General features: G+C 40.8%; 1 protein-coding gene across 2 annotated transcripts in view; it reads left to right on the forward strand.

Annotated features, from left to right (window-relative positions):
* Positions 1 to 995: 995 nt before the first annotated feature.
* macroh2a2.L (macroH2A.2 histone L homeolog) overlaps positions 996 to 19,286 on the forward strand; it is a 47,875-nt gene continuing 29,584 nt past the window's right edge. Inside the window, 1 exon segment of one of the 2 annotated variants that reach the window (NM_001087412.1) lies at positions 996 to 1,265. The gene's annotated coding sequence lies outside the window, so the exon portion shown is untranslated. 2 annotated transcript variants of the gene reach the window in all.

Raw genomic sequence — 19,286 nt, forward strand, 5'->3', positions numbered from 1 at the left:
ATGTGTACTTTCCAAAAATATATGGGTTTGGGGGGTAAACATATATTTCTGTGTTTTTACCCCACAAAAAATGCAGTCAATGTGTTGATTTCTCAGTAGCTGAAGTAAAGTCCTGATCAATTTGGATGTGCTAACTTCATATTGGTGTCTCTAAATGCCAGATACTTTGGTAAACCTATGCATAATGGGTATCAAACTGTTCAGTGGACCCCTGGCAATCATATTTCAGGTGCTTTTTCTTGGTACCTAATATAGTTTGGGATATGCGGAGCAGCAAAATAAAACCTTTGAAATGATTTTTCAGAATTTTGAATTTTTTTTTGAAAAACCGCTATTTTCAGACAAGCTTTTATGTTTGGTAGTTGGGAGTAGAGAGACATAGTTACCCATTTTGTAATCGGCAGAATGTGTACTTTTCAAAAATGTATGGTTTTCTGGGGTAAACCTACGGTTTCAGGATTTTTTGCCTTGGAATCTAAAGCATGCCGTTTTCTGCCTTAGTGCTTTCAAAATTCGGTAATATACTGCCGGGAGTTTTTGCTGTACAGAAATCCTAAATCTCCCTAAAACTATACATATCTGGTATTGACACGTTCGAGAGACATAAGGCTTTCCAAATCAGTTGGATTTTCATCCCTAAAATGAAATATTTTTCTGGTATAAATTGATATACGATGAAAAATGGTAATTTTTCTTTTTTTTTTGGTATTTAGCACTATAAATTTTTTTGCACAGGTGGAAATACATGAAAACTCCGGCAGATTTAGAAAGCTCAGTTTCTACCGAAAAAAACAATGTATAGTTTTCCTAGGTAAACTATAGGTTTCCCCTCAGAAAATGCCCCTAAAGTGAGAGAGCACAAAATGTTTCAAAAACGGCTGGCATTTCGCGTAACCAAAATGTGAAATTCTGCTGGCACTTAAAGGGTTAAAGTTAGGAAGTGGCTTGAGCTCCTCCTAGGGGTGGTGTTAGATTTGAATCACTAGTCAGGGCTGTGCTGCTGCTCTCCTTCTCCGCCCCATCCTCTCCCTCTCTCTCTTTTTATCTTCTGCCCTATGTCCCACCTCCTGGCTTTACTATCAGCGCTTTGGGCTTCCATTTACACACTGGGTTGGGGGGGAGGGAAAAAAACAACAAAATAATAGGAAGGAGACAAGAGCCAAAACAATAAAGAAACAATAGGAAAAGAAGATCCAGCCTCCTCCAACTTGCAGCCTGGGATCCCCCTGGAGAAGAGAAAGGCTAGGAATATACTAGAGAGAAAGGTAAGAGAGACAGCAGCCCTCTTGCTTCACATCTCTCGCAATGAATGGCTTCTGCTCTGCACATTAATAAGCACAAGCAGAAGAACACACACAATATATAGACGACAGAGAGATTTAAAGGGGAAGTGCCCCCCTGTAGCCCGTGAATAGGCAGAGAACAAAAAAAAATCACCTTGTTTTGCATTTAAGCCTTTCAAACAAAACAGCCGCCTCCCCGTGACAAAGGCTGTATACTGATCTCTTTCTTGCAGTCTATTGAAACATTAACTGCCATTTCTCTTTAATTTCGCTGCCATGTTTACCTTTATGACGGTGGGACGGGAGAGTAATGATCACCCATAACTAAGCAGAATCGTATATTCCTAGCTAAATACAGTATATTTCTCCTTCGCTGTACAGCAGCCCCAACTCGCTGAATCCACATAAATGCATTAACTCTTACTGTGCCTATCCATGGGGCTGCGCTGCTTTCTGCCGCCTAGGCCTATTCTTTGGCGAACAGACAAGATGTGGTTCATTTATTTAGGCATTTGTCTGTGGGAGAATGAGGCACGACTGTAATATAAACCCGGGATTCTCTCTCTATTTATTGTTTGTGACAATTATTGGTTATTAAGGGAATAAATTGCATTACAAGCGTCGGAAGTGTATTTGCGTAGAAGTCATTTCTCTGCCGTTCTTGATACCCTTTAAAACTGGAGCATTTTTCATTTCTATGTTCTCTTCATTGTTTGTATTTTTGGAGGGAAGGATTGAAAAGATATTGCTTTGAAAGCTGAAGTCACGCGCATATTTATTTGTATCTTGGTTAATAGGGTTTGCCCCTTATACCCAGTAAAATCGTCATTATATTTAGGCTTTGGTTTCTTTTCACCAAACCCCCTTCTCTTCCTGCTTTTAACCCCTGAAGCTCCCAGGGGAAACAATGTTTACAGATAGCTGAGGTGATTATAACACCGGTTTTGTCTAACCTGCTTTCAGCTAAAACTCCCAGCATCCTCTCTGAGATATGTTGAGTTGCAGTTCAACAACAGCTCTGTAGGGCTACAGATAGGGTTGCCACCTTTTCTGGAAAAAAATACCTGCCTTCCTATATTCTTGCTGTTTTTTCCTATTAATAACAGTGGCATCAAGCATAATTTTTACCGGCCAGGCTGGTAAAATACGGGCCAGGTGGCAACCCTAAATACAGATTTGATATACTTGAGTGGCATTAGCCAGACGCATTTTGTAACACAACTGTTTGCACAATGGTGTTGAATTACTGTAAGTATTCCCCCGCCCAACTTCACAATGAAACATTCTACATTCTCCTCACAGGATTTTTAAGCTTTTTCTTTATGTCTGGCGTCATGTACAGATGTACTGTCCACATTGTGTGGTGGGGTATTTCAGAGAATCTGATCTCATTTTTTTATCCTGAATTAATCCCAGTGTGTATGTGGGATCTGCAACAACTAAAATTTTACAGTTTTACATTAACATATCTACAGCAAATCCATATTTGAAGGCCATTTGTGGACTGTGGCAGAGCTAGGCCTCTTAAAGAAGCAGGCTGCTTGTTTCACGTAAGGTTACAGACAAGGAGTTGAAAAGCCTCCCTCCATTTTCCCTCTACTGTGTGCATGTGCCTGGTAATTACATTGTCTTGCACACTGGGTGTGCATAAATTATCTGTGCACTGTATTTTAGTTTTCTAAGCCCCACTGTCAGATTGGATCAATATAATGTCCAGCTATTACTTAATTATGCTATTGTTTTTATAGAAAAATTGGCCATTGCAATAATTCACGTTTAAAATACAGTATATTAAATGCAATCTACACTGATGTGACCACTTTTAAACTTGTATATGTTTATTGCTAAAACTATACCTAGTACTTAATGAGACAGTCCTGTAATTTAAATTCTACCTCCTTCTGTGTTCTGGTCCCTGTTATTGTTAAGCAATGCCTTATTTACAATACAGATTTGATTCCACAAGTGAATGTCTCAAACTGACAAAAATCAGACCTGAAAGAAATTGCTGAGCTTTGGTTCTCACATGGCTGTACTAAAATTAATCGTAAGATGTATTTTATTTATTTTTAATAAATGTCCATGTGATTTCAAAAAGGAGAATGCACATGTGGTAGTTGCAGAACTTCATCATGTCACACTACACTCTTGCACACAGGCTTTTTATTCATTTGTTCCTGTGCAGAGTTGAGGTTTTTTTTTTTTTTTTAGAAGTTTAGCTTTTAGAACTCCATTCTTTTTAATGGTTATGTACCCACAACACCATTCTGAATTGCAGTGCAACCCCCATAAGGGAAAGCTTGAATGAATGCTCTGTAAGGGCCCTAGGATGAGATTTCAGTGCTCTTATGGGTATTTACCATCTCTGAAATCTTTCCAAATACTGAAGTGGTAGAGTGGCAACACTGTGCATTTTTATTGTCAGGAAAATGTTCAGTGGTTCCACAACATATGTACTGTACATTCCCCCATAGTGTTTTTATTCTTTAGGTTGAAGAATACTGGATCACATGACCTTAGATGTAAGTGGCATCACAGTGCTAAACCACTTAAGAATGTGCCTCCTATGGTTGTCCCACTTACCTTCTAAGTTCCTCAAAAAAAGTATTTATTTATTGCACTGGCCCTGATATTGATATACAGGTATGGGACCTATTATCCAGAATGCTTGGGGCCTAGGGCTTTCCGGATAACGGGTCTTTCCATAATTTAGATCTTCATACCTTAAGTCTACTAGAAAATCATGTAAACATTAAATAAACCCAATAGGCTGGTTTTGCTTCTAATAAGGATTAATTATATCTTAGTTTGGATCAAGTACAAAGTACTGTTTTATTATTACAGAGAAAAAGGAAATCATTTTTAAAAATTTGTATTATTTGATTATAATGGAGTCTATGGGAGATGGCCTTTCCATAATTCTGAACTTTCTGGATAACGGGTCTCTGGATAATGGATCCTATACCTGTACCACCAGCTCATTGACCCAGTATTTTATATGGGCTCAGTCAAATATCAGTTGGGCTGACTGGTTAAAAAAAAACTGAGACTGGAAATGGTCTTGATTGTGGTACTCGTCTGAAGGGTCTGCACATAATGTGATCTGATCATGGCTTTTGAGAGTTAAATGAGAGTTAAATGACTGGACAATTGTATCCACTACCTCAGTGGCCAAAGTCTAGTAGGCTGAGCAAACATGGATAAACAGGCCGAATTTTTGGGAAGGCCTGGGCCTAGGGCTGCAGGAAGGGCAGCATACCACCCAGCTGCATCCACATTGATTCTGAAGCACTGGGGAAATGCAGGAGATTTGATTTTTTTGACCTGAAGAAGGAAATGTGCGCATGTGTCAAAGGGAGGGTAGTGGGGGCGATGGGCCTAGGGGTGCCCGATGAGTAAATCCGGCCCTATGGCTGAATATAGTTTACATTTACACAACACACATAATGAGGGGCCAGTTAAACTTCCTGTTATGTTTTCCATACACACAGGGCGAACATACTTCTTGCTGACAGGGCCCTGGTCAAGACAGAACTCAAGATCCCAGAGTTGCAAGGCAGCACCACTAACCCGAAAGTTCTGTTCTGTCACAGCTGCACATAATATAATGACTTTTTTTTATAAAAAGGTGTTCTTAACTGCTGCTCATCCTCACTTTACTCAATAAGTTATCATTATACCAAGGGTTGAAGTATTTTGCAATCTGTAGTCCAGCAATATCATTGTATTGTTAAAGCAATATTTCTAACATTTCCCCCCAGCTCTCCAGGATAAGTGACACCATTAAAATCACATTGGAAGAGAATCCTCCAATGTTATTCTGACCTGATGTGTCTATGCATGCGGCCATCTTCTTTCTTCCTGCAGCTTTAAATAGATGTTTTAAACACAGCTTCTCAATCTAAAGATAAATAAACAACAATACAACTTCTGATGTTTGTTTATAGTATAATATCATCAGTGTCAGACTGGCCCACCGGGATACCAGGAAAACTCCCGGCAAGGTGTCAGTGGGCCCTCCTACTTCTAACCTTTTGGCCTATTTCATGGTCATTCTCTTATTTTTTTATGGGAATAAAGAGGCTTAATAACGGAAGAATAGAGTATAGTGTTGTAGGGCCCCAAGGGGTTAATCTGCCCTGCAGCTTTAAGGCCCCCACCTTTTTCTTGGAGTGATCTGCCAGGAGAGGTGTGACAGCTTCCTGCTACACTGCATTGTAGTGTGTGTAAGGAGTGGCTTCTTCCGCCTCTGGATGCTGATCCAGCTGGGTGTGCTCAGGGGGACTGAGTACTCCAGGCCTAGAAGAAGGCATGTGTCCAAGTCGGGGACCAGTAAACCCCGTGAATGAGGAATAGATATACTAGGGCAGACTTGTCATAGTCTCTCTAGGAGAGAAAGGCAGAGAGGTTCGTTAGAGAGAAAGAGCAGTTCTGAGCTCCAACATAGGAGTGTTAGATTGGAGGTATCTCTCCCAGGTCATATTACCTGTAGTATAGGGAGAGGGAATCAGGAGAGAGTGATTGCCCTGAGGTTGATCCAGAGACTACTACTGGAATATGTTGCAGAGGTGAAGTGGGATACCTGCCAAGTCTGTCCCCAAGGGGTGTCAGCCGGTGTCTGCTCTAAGTGAGCCTGCCTACAGATCTGTGTGACCTCTCTATATGCTGTCGCCTCAACTCCTGCGTGAATAGAAACCTGATGTCACTTGCCTAGTGCATAGTTCAATAAACCTTGTTCCTGTTTTATTAAGAACCTCCTGGTGCCCAAGTCTTTTGTTATTGCACAGTAGCCTGTGGGAGATGTAGTTTCACTACACCACACCTTTAATCTTCCATATAGCAAAGGCCCTAATCTGAAGTGTTAGAGTCACGTGTAACCCATGCTTTAGTGCCCTAGCTGGTGAATTAACCCCGTATGGCCCAAATAGGTGTTACAGTGTGTAGAGAAAAGAGACTAGGAGAATAAAGAGGTTGAGTGAGGAGAGGAGATATAAAAGTTTGGAAAGTGGGCCCTCAACCTAAGGTTTTATGGTGGGCCCCTGGTATCCCAGTCCGACACTGAATATCATGACACCAAAACAACACAATAGGGGTGTGAATTGCAGTGTATTCAATTGTAAAACACGGGTGTAATGCCTTCTCGTGCGGCTACCCTCGTGCATACAACACTGCCTGTTTTTGGCAGTGCTGTATTCACGAGGGCAGGTGGTGGGGGGCACATAGGTGTACCCTCTCCTACCCCTAACTTGTGCATCATTCAAATGTTTCAGCATCACCTGTTTCTCCTTAATTATATTAGTAATTAAAAAATAGCATTTAACTAGATGAGCACATTGTGGTTAGTGGAGCAGCTAACCCTTGCATTATTTCTCAGTCCTATTGAATAGGTTTTACATTACATAAAGGTCAACATGTTATCACTTCACGGGGGAGGGGGGGCAGCAGCAACTGGCGGCAGATGGGCCAGGATCGCCCCTAAGCATAGTAAAGACATAGGGGTAAATTTATCAAAGAGTGAAGTTCCGCAACTCTCCATTCTGAAAGGCGTATTTATCAATGGGTGAAAGTGAAACACCCTTTGATAAATACGCCTTTAAAAACCCCATAGAAATTAATGGGAAGTGGCGGAATTTCTCTCTAGTGGCGGAACTTCACTATTAACTTCACTCTTTGATAAATATACCCCATAGTGAAAACCTACTATCCTGTCCAACAGAGCTTGGATTTTGGTGCCTAAGGCACAGGGTGGATACTTTAGTTGTCTGAGGCTACAAAGAAGTAGCAAAGAATATGATATATCTGATGTTAAAATGCATGTATTGTTTGTATTTATATTCATTTAATAAAGTGTTACCCTTTAATGAATGTTTGTGTGGTATGTGTTTACCCTTCTCAGAGGAAGCGGATACAGGCTTTGTGGTTAACTATATCTCCTGTCACACTGCACAGAAATCACCAGTATGTGTCCAGCAGTGAAACAATATGTTACTGGTGTCCATTACAACTGCAGTCTTGCTTCCATTTTGTTCAGGAGGCAAGTCACACAGAGCTCAGCAGACCAAAAAGACAAGGATTTACAGACTGACAGGTGAATTCCAAGTGCCACAGCAAACTGAAAATATAGTGGTTAGAACTCCTCCTAGGAGTGGTGTTAGCGTAATGGCACTTGGTAACATTTGTTGTTCACGGTTTAATACTTCCATGGGCTTCAAGTCTCCATAGTATTGCCATAGTATAACACTAAGATCACCACATGCAAAACCTATTACTCACTGCAATCTAACGTAATCATGGGAAAATGTGTATGCCCAATCCTGTAGTGTATCACCCTTAAAGGCACACTTGACATCCAGCAACATACAGTACATAACATTATATCTCAAGAAGCATGTTTGTTTGTAAGTACATTTAATTATTGGTAACAATAGTTGTGCCCATTTTAATGTGACCGCACTTACAGCTGCATTTTTAAATGAGCCCTAAACTCCTTGTACTCACCATTCATTTGTTCCGTTCCTTAGCATGCATCAGAGGAAACAAGAAGTAGAGCATCTCCTACTTCATGCTGGGAGTGTGCAGAAGAAGACAAAAGAATGGTGGTGTTTATTCTATAAAAAAAAATGTCTATTATAAAGGTGGCAATGGATGCCTATTTGAGGTGTGCTAGTTTGGCCTATATTGACCATATATCTGGGCACATATGGCAGGCTTTTTATCTTGAGAACATCACAGAACATATTAATGAAAAAATCTTGATTGGGTTAAGAGCAGTCGTTAAAAAAGTAAAATAAAAAAAATCTGTCACAATTATAACATGCATTTCAACGAGGCAATAACATCTGGATGAACGTTAACTTGCTTCAGTGTTGAATATATGCTTTCCTCTGACTTCTATAGTACGGTATCTCACCAGGTTTAAGGTGACAGCATTTTCCATTCCCGTTTTAAAGGCACATTTTTATTATGAATCTTGATTATTCAATCTTAAATACAGTATAACCCTGATTTTACGTCAAGCCAGAATTGACACCATTTTGTTGCATTTTTCCCCCTAATTTACACTGTTTTGGCATGGGCCCACTGGAAATGTAAAATCGATTTTAATCGAGACCACATTATTATTATTTTGCTCAAACTGAAAAAACCCATCCAAAAAAATAAATCATCTTTGTGATCAGAACCAGTCCAGGGTTCCAGAACTTGGCTCTGACTATGGGCCAGATTTAATGCAATGAGAAAAGATAATCTCCTGGTTTATCACATTAAAACTTATAAATGGGATTCAATTCAAGGAGAAACAACTTTTCACTGGATAACTCCATGTCATACTTACAGGGATAGCCCCTGCCCCAGTGCACCCATCAGGACCCTCCCCAAAGCTTTAAAAGCCCAATCAACCCCCCCCCCCAAAACCGGTGTCTTTTTGTCGTTCTACTTAAGTTTATTTTTGCTCCTGTTAGAAGCAAGTTTTCTTTTTAACCTTAGGGAAGCATTAGGGCTTGCTGTAAAGTGTCCTAGGGACTGGGGTTTTGGTCCTTGTGATCTTTTTCCCCTAAGCACATTACCCTCATGCATGGCGTCTTCAGTATTTCATCATCTGGATCAGGTAGGCACAGTGTTACTGTAGCTAATATCACTGGTTTGTCCTTGATCCATGTGCCCTCTGGGTCTTAGTATAACCTTTCCAATGGCAAGGCTATGTCCCCCCCATCCGTGTGCCTACCTGGGCATGTCATTTATGGATGGGAGAGGGAGGTGGCAGTTAGTTAATCTGTTGGAATCCCAGGTTTGCCCTGGGGAGTGGGTTATAAGACAGGTTTCCTTATGTGGAACAAATACCCTCCCATTTGGTATATTAGCTTGCTAAGTCCCAGTAAGTATGACATGGAATTGTCCAGTGAAAATAGTATCATACTTACCGTGATTTTCCTTTCATGGACAACTCCATGTCATAGTTCTAATCCCTTTTCCGGTAGTTTCTAGAACAGGGATCCCTGTTTTAAACCTTTAAAACCTGTGAGCAACATTCAGAAGTAAAAGGAGTTGGGGAGCAACACTAGCATGAAAAATGTTCCTGGGGTGCCAAATAAGGGCTGTAATTGGCCATTTAGTAGCCCCTATGTGGATTGTCAACCCACATTGAGGCTCTGATTGGCAGTGCACCTGATTTTTATGCAGACAAAACTTGTCTCCAAGCCAGAAATTCAAAAATAAGCATCTGCTTTAAAGCCACTGGGAGCAACATCAAAGGGGTTGGAGATACTGTTGCCACCTGTCCGGTTTTGACCAGGACACCCCGGTAATTTGAAGAGCTGCCCGGGTCAAAATTTCCTGCCCGAAAAACCTGGCAGGATTCCTCATGATTGGCCAATCACCGCATCATAGCCACAACCACTGGCATCACGACCCCGTCCCTGTTGTGTCACTGCCCCACCCCCTGCCCGGTCTCCACCGGCAGAAAAGTTGCAACCCTAGTTGGAAAGCAACATGTTGCTCACAAGCTACTGGTTGGGGATCACTGTTGTAGAAGCTTATTACGAGACACCATATTGGTTAGGGTTGCCACCTTTTCTAGAAAAAAATACCGGCCTTCCTATATTCTTGCCTTTTTCCTATTAAAAACATTGGCATCAAGCATCATTTTTGCCTGCCAGGCTGGTTAAATACCGGCCAGGTGGCAACCCTAGTATTGGTCCATGACTTTTCACGTGGTAAACCTTTTTCTCACTGAATTGAATCTGACCCAAAGTGTGAGGCAAACAATGCCATGAGCCTGTATCTCATGGAAACAGATGGATATCTGACGTCCCTGAGCCCACATTAGTCTAAATAGATTTACCTCATAACATGCTAAATTTTAACCAAACAATAAGTCTAAGATTGCAGAACAAAAGGTGACTCCCGTTTCCTGTTGCAGCAGCCTCCATTTTATCCTCCAGCTACTGTATTTCTACAGCCAAGGCAGCAGTGCTGTACATGATAATACACATGCTGCTGCTATTTATACTGTACAAATGAGGTAAATATACATATCAAGCCTGTCAGAGAGAGCTGCTATATATACTGTATAAATGAGGTAAATATACATAATAAGCCTGTCAGAGAGAGGAAGTCAATACAGACACAGTTCAGTATGAGGCCAGAAGCGAAACTGAACGTTACTGTTATGTTTATAGTCTACAGTCTCGCGTCCATTTTGTTTAGAAGGGAAGTGGCACAGAGCTCCACAAACTGTAATGACTAAGACTTCTTGGAGGACAGGCAAATGCCCGGTATAGGGGCACAGCAAACTGAAAGCGAAGTTTAAAGTTAGGAAGTGGCTTGAGCTCCTCCTAGGGGGGGTGTTAGATTTGAATCACTAGTCAGGGCTGTGCTGCTGCTCTCCTTCTCCGCCCCATCCTCTCCCTCTCTCTCTTTTTATCTTCTGCCCTATGTCCCACCTCCTGGCTTTACTATCAGCGCTTTGGGCTTCCATTTACACACTGGGTTGGGGGGGAGGGAAAAAAACAACAAAATAATAGGAAGACGACAAGAGCCAAAACAATAAAGAAACAATAGGAAAAGAAGATCCAGCCTCCTCCAACTTGCAGCCTGGGATCCCCCTGGAGAAGAGAAAGGCTAGGAATATACTAGAGAGAAAGGTAAGAGAGACAGCAGCCCTCTTGCTTCACATCTCTCGCAATGAATGGCTTCTGCTCTGCACATTAATAAGCACAAGCAGAAGAACACACACAATATATAGACGACAGAGAGATTTAAAGGGGAAGTGCCCCCTGTAAGCCCGTGAATAGGCAGAGAACAAAAAAAAATAACCTTGTTTTGCATTTAAGCCTTTCAAACAAAACAGCCGCCTCCCCGTGACAAAGGCTGTATACTGATCTCTTTCTTGCAGTCTATTGAAACATTAACTGCCATTTCTCTTTAATTCCGCTGCCATGTTTACCTTTATGACGGTGGGACGGGAGAGGAATGATCACCCATAACTAAGCAGAATCGTATATTCCTAGCTAAATACAGTATATTTCTCCTTCGCTGTACAGCAGCCCCAACTCGCTGAATCCACATAAATGCATTAACTCTTACTGTGCCTATCCATGGGGCTGCACTGCTTTCTGCCGCCTAGGCCTATTCTTTGGCGAACAGACAAGATGTGGTTCATTTATTTAGGCATTTGTCTGTGGGAGAATGAGGCACGACTGTAATATAAACCCGGGATTCTCTCTCTATTTATTGTTTGTGACAATTATTGGTTATTAAGGGAATAAATTGCATTACAAGCGTCGGAAGTGTATTTGGGTAGCAGTCATTTCTCTGCCGTTCTTGATACCCTTTAAAACTGGAGCATTTTTCATTTCTATGTTCTCTTCATTGTTTGTATTTTTGGAGGGAAGGATTGAAAAGATATTGCTTTGAAAGCTGAAGTCACGCGCATATTTATTTGTATCTTGGTTAATAGGGTTTGCCCCTTATACCCAGTAAAATCGTCATTATATTTAGGCTTTGGTTTCTTTTCACCAAACCCCCTTCTCTTCCTGCTTTTAACCCCTGAAGCTCCCAGGGGAAACAATGTTTACAGATAGCTGAGGTGATTATAACACCGGTTTTGTCTAACCTGCTTTCAGCTAAAACTCCCAGCATCCTCTCTGAGATATGTTGAGTTGCAGTTCAACAACAGCTCTGTAGGGCTACAGATAGGGTTGCCACCTTTTCTGGAAAAAAATACCTGCCTTCCTATATTCTTGCTGTTTTTTCCTATTAATAACATTGGCATCAAGCATAATTTTTACCGGCCAGGCTGGTAAAATACGGGCCAGGTGGCAACCCTAAATACAGATTTGATATACTTGAGTGGCATTAGCCAGACGCATTTTGTAACACAACTGTTTGCACATTGGTGTTGAATTACTGTAAGTATTCCCCCGCCCAACTTCACAATGAAACATTCTACATTCTCCTCACAGGATTTTTAAGCTTTTTCTTTATGTCTGGCGTCATGTACAGATGTACTGTCCACATTGTGTGGTGGGGTATTTCAGAGAATCTGATCTCATTTTTTTATCCTGAATTAATCCCAGTGTGTATGTGGGATCTGCAACAACTAAAATTTTACAGTTTTACATTAACATATCTACAGCAAATCCATATTTGAAGGCCATTTGTGGACTGTGGCAGAGCTAGGCCTCTTAAAGAAGCAGGCTGCTTGTTTCACGTAAGGTTACAGACAAGGAGTTGAAAAGCCTCCCTCCATTTTCCCTCTACTGTGTGCATGTGCCTGGTAATTACATTGTCTTGCACACTGGGTGTGCATAAATTATCTGTGCACTGTATTTTAGTTTTCTAAGCCCCACTGTCAGATTGGATCAATATAATGTCCAGCTATTACTTAATTATGCTATTGTTTTTATAGAAAAATTGGCCATTGCAATAATTCACGTTTAAAATACAGTATATTAAATGCAATCTACACTGATGTGACCACTTTTAAACTTGTATATGTTTATTGCTAAAACTATACCTAGTACTTAATGAGACAGTCCTGTAATTTAAATTCTACCTCCTTCTGTGTTCTGGTCCCTGTTATTGTTAAGCAATGCCTTATTTACAATACAGATTTGATTCCACAAGTGAATGTCTCAAACTGACAAAAATCAGACCTGAAAGAAATTGCTGAGCTTTGGTTCTCACATGGCTGTACTAAAATTAATGAAAAAAACTTCTTTTAATCGTAAGATGTATTTTATTTATTTTTAATAAATGTCCATGTGATTTCAAATGTCCATGTGATTTCAAAAAGGAGAATGCACATGTGGTAGTTGCAGAACTTCATCATGTCACACTACACTCTTGCACACAGGCTTTTTATTCATTTGTTCCTGTGCAGAGTTGAGGTTTTTTTTTTTTTTTAGAAGTTTAGCTTTTAGAACTCCATTCTTTTTAATGGTTATGTACCCACAACACCATTCTGAATTGCAGTGCAACTCCCATAAGGGAAAGCTTGAATGAATGCTCTGTAAGGGCCCTAGGATGAGATTTCAGTGCTCTTATGGGTATTTACCATCTCTGAAATCTTTCCAAATACCGAAGTGGTAGAGTGGCAACACTGTGCATTTTTATTGTCAGGAAAATGTTCAGTGGTTCCACACCATATGTCCTGTGCGATACTGTACATCCCCCCATAGTGTTTTTAGCTGGGAAACTAGGTTGAAGAATACTGGATCACATGACCTTAGATGTAAGTGGCATCACAGTGCTAAACCACTTAAGAATGTGCCTCCTATGGTTGTCCCACTTACCTTCTAAGTTCCTCAAAAAAAGTATTTATTTATTGCACTGGCCCTGATAATGATATACAGGTATGGGACCTATTATCCAGAATGCTCGGGCCTAGGGCTTTCCGGATAACGGGTCTTTCCATAATTTAGATCTTCATACCTTAAGTCTACTAGAAAATCATGTAAACATTAAATAAACCCAATAGGCTGGTTTTGCTTCTAATAAGGATTAATTATATCTTAGTTTGGATCAAGTACAAAGTACTGTTTTATTATTACAGAGAAAAAGGAAATCATTTTTAAAAATTTGTATTATTTGATTATAATGGAGTCTATGGGAGATGGCCTTTCCATAATTCTGAACTTTCTGGATAACGGGTCTCTGGATAATGGATCCTATACCTGTACCACCAGCTCATTGGCCCAGTATTTTATATGGGCTCAGTCAAATATCAGTTGGGCTGACTGGTTAAAAAAAAACTGAGACTGGAAATGGTCTTGATTGTGGTACTCGTCTGAAGGGTCTGCACATAATGTGATCTGATCATGGCTTTTGAGAGTTAAATGAGAGTTAAATGACTGGACAATTGTATCCACTACCTCAGTGGCCAAAGTCTAGTAGGCTGAGCAAACATGGATAAACAGGCCGAATTTTTGGGAAGGCCCGGGCCTAGGGCTGCAGGAAGGGCAGCATACCACCCAGCTGCATCCACATTGATTCTGAAGCACTGGGGAAATGCAGGAGATTTGATTTTTTTGACCTGAAGAAGGAAATGTGCGCATGTGTCAAAGGGAGGGTAGTGGGGGCGATGGGCCTAGGGGTGCCCGATGAGTAAATCCGGCCCTATGGCTGAATATAGTTTACATTTACACAACACACATAATGAGGGGCCAGTTAAACTTCCTGTTATGTTTTCCATACACACAGGGCGAACATACTTCTTGCTGACAGGGCCCTGGTCAAGATAGAACTCAAGATCCCAGAGTTGCAAGGCAGCACCACTAACCCGAAAGTTCTGTTCTGTCACAGCTGCACATAATATAATGACTTTTTTTTATAAAAAGGTGTTCTTAACTGCTACTCATCCTCACTTTACTCAATAAGTTATCATTATACCAAGGGTTGAAGTATTTTGCAATCTGTAGTCCAGCAATATCATTGTATTGTTAAAGCAATATTTCTAACATTTCCCCCCAGCTCTCCAGGATAAGTGACACCATTAAAATCACATTGGAAGAGAATCCTCCAATGTGATTCTGACCTGATGTGTCTATGCATGCGGCAATCTTCTTTCTTCCTGCAGCTTTAAATAGATGTTTTAACCCTTTAAGTGCCACAGAACGTAGAATCTACGTTCTGTGGAAAAGTAACTTGAAATGCCACAGAACGTAGATTCTACGTTCTGCAGCACTTCCGGGTTCTGGAGCGGAGGAGCGGCTGTTAGAGCCGCTCGCTCCGTTCTGCTTCGATCCCCTGCCCCTAGGCAACGAGCAGAGCAGGGGATCGAGTGGCCCCTGGGGCGCGATCGCCCAGGGGCCCAAAAACAGCAGCAGGCACGTGTTACTTACGTGTCCTGCTGCTGCAGCCTGCACTGCGCCATCCAGCTCCGCCCCCACAGCACAGAGACACGCAGATCGTCGCAGATGTCTTCCTGGGACCCCTCCACATCGTGTGCAACAGTCTTCAGCGACTTTTTCAGGTTAGTGCAACAATTACACACACAAACACACCAACACACACTTATTACAGTAATACACACTTAGATTCACACTTACACACACTTACACATACATTTTTGGGGATTGGGGGGGTCACTTACACTCACTGCACTTACACACATGTGCACACGCACACACGCGCACATAACATGTAATTTACCATTTGTACACACGCACACGCACATACATGGCATTGTGGCTTTTTTTTTTTTTTTCTTATCGCATCGTCTCTTTTTTTTGCTGAAAAAAATGTTTTATTGCCATTACGAATAGCGTATTCGCTAACCGTACTGTGCAATATCTTTTGTATGTTATTTCGGTGATTATATTGCAATTTTGGGTATTTTGGTGCATTTTTAGCCATTTTATTGAATTTTTAGCCATTTTATTGCATTTTCAGCTCTGCATATGTTGTGTTCACTTGTTTCTAGCCGTATAACCTGTTTGGCCCAGCTAAAATATTCAAACTGTGATTCTGATGGCCGATAACACTATTCTGGAAAAAAAACATTGATTTTTGTGGTTTTATTGGATTTTTTTTCATTTCACTCTTTACTGCCTTATTTTGTTTTGCCTTGTAAATTTTATCTACTATATATCCATTTGGGGGTCTCTGTGCGCCACATAGTTTGGTATATCTATGCATATTGGGCATCAAAGTGTTCAGTAGACCCCTGGTGTTCATATTTAGGATGTTTTATGCTGATACGTTACGAAATGTGGGGCATATAATGGGGTAAAATTCAAGCTTTGTGACGATTTTCAGAAATTTGATAAAAACCGTTATGTTCAGCATTGCTTTGCAGTTTGGCAGTTTGTAGTAGAAACACTTATTTACCCATATTGGATTCGTCAGAATGTGTACTTTCTGAAAATATATGGTTTTCTGGGGTCTCTGTACTGTTAGGGGGGTCTAATGTCGCATAATACACACACCAGGTGCTCATATTGCAGCAGCCAGCGCGTCAGCTGTGAAAATGTATATACACTATTGTCATTTGGTGGTCTCTGTGCGCCACATAGTTTGGTATATCTATGCATATTGAGCATCAAAGTGTTCAGTAGACCCCTGGCGTTCATATTTAGGATGTTTTATGCTGATACGTTACGAAATGTGGGGCATATAATGGGGTAAAATTCAAGCTTTCTGACGATTTTCAGAAATTTGATAAAAAACCGTTATGTTCAGCATTGCTTTGCAGTTTGGCAGTTTGTAGTAGAAACACTTATTTACCCATATTGGATTCGTCAGAATGTGTACTTTCTGAAAATATATGGTTTTCTGGGGTCTCTGTACTGTTAGGGGGGTCTAATGTTGCATAATACACACACCAGGTGCTTATATTGCAGCAGCCAGCGCGTCAGCCGTGAAAATGTATAAACACTATTGTCATTTGGGGGTCTCTGTGCGCCACATAGTTTGGTATATCTATGCACATTGGGCATCAAACTATTTAGTAGACCCCTGGCGTTCATATTTAGGATGTTTTATGCTGATACGTTACGAAACGTGGAGCATATAATGGGGTAAAATTCAAGCTTTGTGACGATTTTCAGAAATTTGATAAAAACCGTTATGTTCAGCATTGCTTTGCAGTTTGGCAGTTTGTAGTAGAAACACTTATTTACCCATATTGGATTCGTCAGAATGTGTACTTTCTGAAAATATATGGTTTTCTGGGGTCTCTGTACTGTTAGGGGGGTCTAATATCGCATAATACACACACCAGGTGCTTATATTGCAGCAGCCAGCGCGTCAGCCGTGAAAATGTATATACACTATTGTCATTTGGGGGTCTCTGTGCGCCACATAGTTTGGTATATCTATGCATATTGGGCATCAAAGTGTTCAGTAGACCCCTGGCGTTCATATTTAGGATGTTTTATGCTGATACGTTACGAAACGTGGAGCATATAATGGGGTAAAATTCAAGCTTTGTGACGATTTTCAGAAATTTGATAAAAACGGTTACGTTCAGCATTGATTTGCAGTCTGGCAGTTTGCAGTAGAAACACTTATTTACCCATATTGGATTCGTCAGAATGTGTACTTTCTGAAAATATCTGGTTTTCTGGGGTCTCTGTACTGTTAGGGGGGTCTAATGTCGCATAATACACACACCAGGTGCTTATATTGCAGCAGCCAGCGCGTCAGCCGTGAAAATGTATATACACTATTGTCATTTGGGGGTCTCTGTGCGCCACATAGTTTGGTATATCTATGCATATTGGGCATCAAAGTGTTCAGTAGACCCCTGGCGTTCATATTTAGGATGTTTTATGCTAATACGTTACGAAACGTGGAGCATATAATGGAGTAAAATTCAAGCTTTGTGACGATTTTCAGAAATTTGATAAAAACCGTTATGTTCAGCATTGCTTTGCAGTTTGGCAGTTTGTAGTAGAAACACTTATTTACCCATATTGGATTCGTCAGAATGTGTACTTTCTGAAAATATATGGTTTTCTGTGGTCTCTGTACTGTTATGGGGGTCTAATGTCGCATAATACACACACCAGGTGCTTATATTGCAGCAGCCAGCGCGTCAGCCGTGAAAATGTATATACAGTATTGTCATTTGGGGGTCTCTGTGCGCCACATAGTTTGGTATATCTATGCATATTGGGCATCAAAGTGTTCAGTAGACCCCTGGCGTTCATATTAAGGATGTTTTATGCTGATAAGTTACGAAATGTGGGGCATATAATGGGGTAAAATTCAAGCTTTGTGACGATTTTCAGAAATTTGATAAAAACCGTTATGTTCAGCATTGCTTTGCAGTTTGGCAGTTTGTAGTAGAAACATTTATTTACCCATATTGGATTCGTCAGAATGTGTACTTTCTGAAAATATATGGTTTTCTGGGGTCTCTGTACTGTTAGGTGGTCTAATGTCGCATAATACACACACCGGGTGGTTATGTTGCAGCAGCCAGCGCGTCAGCCGTGAAAATGTCTATACATATTGTCATTTGGGGGTCTCTGTGCGCCACATAGTTTGGTATATCTATGCACATTGGGCATCAAACTATTTAGTAGACCCGTATGTTTATATTTAGGATGCTTTATGCTGGTAATGATACATGGACAATACGATGCTGGAAAGTTGAAGCTTTGAGGCAATTTTCAGATATTTCACCAAAACCGCCAAATTTGGCAAAGCCTTGCGACTCATTAGTTTGGAGCAGAAAGGCATGGGTACCCATTTTAGATTCGGTAGAATGTGTACTTTCCAAAACTATATGGGTTTTGGGGGGCAAACATATATTTCTGTGTTTTTACCCCACAAAAATGCAGTCAATGTGTTGATTTTTCATTAGCTGAAGTTACCCACGGAACTGTTTGTATGCGCTAACTTCATTTTGGGGCCTCTAAATGCCAGATACTTTGGTAAACTTATGAACAATGGCCACCAAAATGTTCAGAGGAACCCTGGCAATCATATTTAGGGTGCTTTTTCTTAGTACGTAATGATACATGGGTGATATAGTGCTGGGAAGTTGAAGCTTTGAGGCAATTTTCAGATATTTCACCAAAACCGACAACTTTGGGAAAGCCTTGCGACTCAGTAGTTTGGAGCAGAAAGGCATGGGTACCCATTTTAGATTCAGTAGAATGTGTACTTTCCAAAAATATATGGGTTTGGGGGGTAAACATATATTTCTGTGTTTTTACCCCACAAAAATGCAGTCAATGTGTTGATTTCTCATTAGATGAAGTTACCTACAGGACTATTTGTCTGCGCTAACTTAATTTTGAGGCCTCTAAATGCCAGATACTTTGGTAAACCTATGAACAATGGCCACCAAACTGTTTGGAGGAACCCTGGCAATCATATTTAGGGTGCTTTTTCTTGGTGCGTAACGATACATGGGTGATATGGTGCTGAGAAGTTGAAGCTTTGAGGTAATTTTCAGATATTTCACCAAAACCGACAATTGTGGGAAAGCCTTGCGACTCAGTAGTTTGGAGCAGAAAGGCATGGGTACCCATTTTAGATTCGGTAGAATGT

Source organism: Xenopus laevis, chromosome 7L (assembly GCF_017654675.1).
Source record: "Xenopus laevis strain J_2021 chromosome 7L, Xenopus_laevis_v10.1, whole genome shotgun sequence".
NCBI classification, from domain to species: Eukaryota; Metazoa; Chordata; class Amphibia; order Anura; family Pipidae; genus Xenopus; species Xenopus laevis.